Genomic DNA, 1,247 nt, shown 5'->3' on the forward strand with positions numbered 1-1,247 from the left:
AGATAGATTTACTTTATTGTCATTCAATTAGTTCGTGTCCTGAGAATTTAAGAGTCTGATAGTGGAAGGATAAAAAAAAATCTTCAACCACGTAGCATGGCGGCGGCATCATCATCACATCATTTCTGCTTCCCAGCGTTGCCGTTTTCTCTCAGTTTGAATCTATTTGTGCTCAAAAACTTTATCCTGAACTACATCTGACTGTCCTAAAGTCACGTTTTTCTTTTTCCTGGTCATGAATGAACTCTTCAAATACGTTTTTTTATGGATTCTGTCGCTACGTTTCAAATCGGAGGGGTGTAACATGAAGCGAGTTCGACAGAGCCAGGCTTTGTTTGTGTTAGCCGGCTCTACAAAACCTAAACCAGCATTGGTCCCTAAAAGGTCATCTGCACAGTAAATGGACCAATGATGAGGAACGGGTTCTTATAATGGAGAGCTGTGAGAAATATAGAAATATATGACGGTAATAATCCAAACATTCAATCATTTAGGCATCAACATTCAAGTCTGAGTCTGTCCCATCATGAAGGAAATGTGGACACTACTTTACTTTTCAAAATAAAAGTGTAATTAATGTAATCATAATTAAATACCAATAGACTGATCAACTTCCTGTAAGCTGCAGGTCCAAAGACTCAGAGGCCTCTTGCAGCTTCATTTGGTTTTTAGATGTTTATGTTGAGTTTAAACTCAACAGTTTTAGAACTTCCGTCGCTCTTTCATCACTTTAGGCTGCAGCAGTCGACTGTCTCTCATAAAATCTCCACTTTCTCAGCACCGAGAAGCTCGTGAGGAGCCGATGAACACAGTGAAGCACTCGGAGGATTAAAAAGTCACATATTTCCCAAAACGGAGCAAAAGGAGGGAAGTCACCAGACGGACGGCAACAGAATCCACATGACCGATAACGACCGAGGCTGGGATAATAAGTCGTTTTTCTGCAGGTTTAAAAAGAAATGCACGGCACAGATTTGACAGTTTTCTGCTTAAAATGCAGGAAAAAGTGCAACTGAGCGCTCACACAAACACTGATGTTGTGCTTTTACCTTCCTGGATGTTTTTTTTACTGCTGTTCTTCTAACGCCTCTAAAGCTCGACTACAGCGACTGAAGTGTGAAAACGTCTCCATTTGTTTCCTGACAACCAGAAAAAAGCTTCTTGTTTTCCTCTGGTTTGTAGTTCAGGAACAGACGAGGAACAAGAAACGCACACAAATAAATAGAATTCCCTCATTGTGCTGAGAT

General features: G+C 40.5%; 1 protein-coding gene across 2 annotated transcripts in view; it reads right to left on the minus strand.

Moving 5' to 3' along the window:
• pnp4a (purine nucleoside phosphorylase 4a) overlaps nucleotides 1-1,247 on the minus strand; it is an 11,550-nt gene that overhangs the window by 7,253 nt on the left and 3,050 nt on the right. The window lies entirely within an intron of this gene.

Source organism: Stegastes partitus, unplaced genomic scaffold (assembly GCF_000690725.1).
Source record: "Stegastes partitus isolate 25-593 unplaced genomic scaffold, Stegastes_partitus-1.0.2 Scaffold1079, whole genome shotgun sequence".
Lineage (NCBI taxonomy): Eukaryota > Metazoa > Chordata > Actinopteri > Pomacentridae > Stegastes > Stegastes partitus.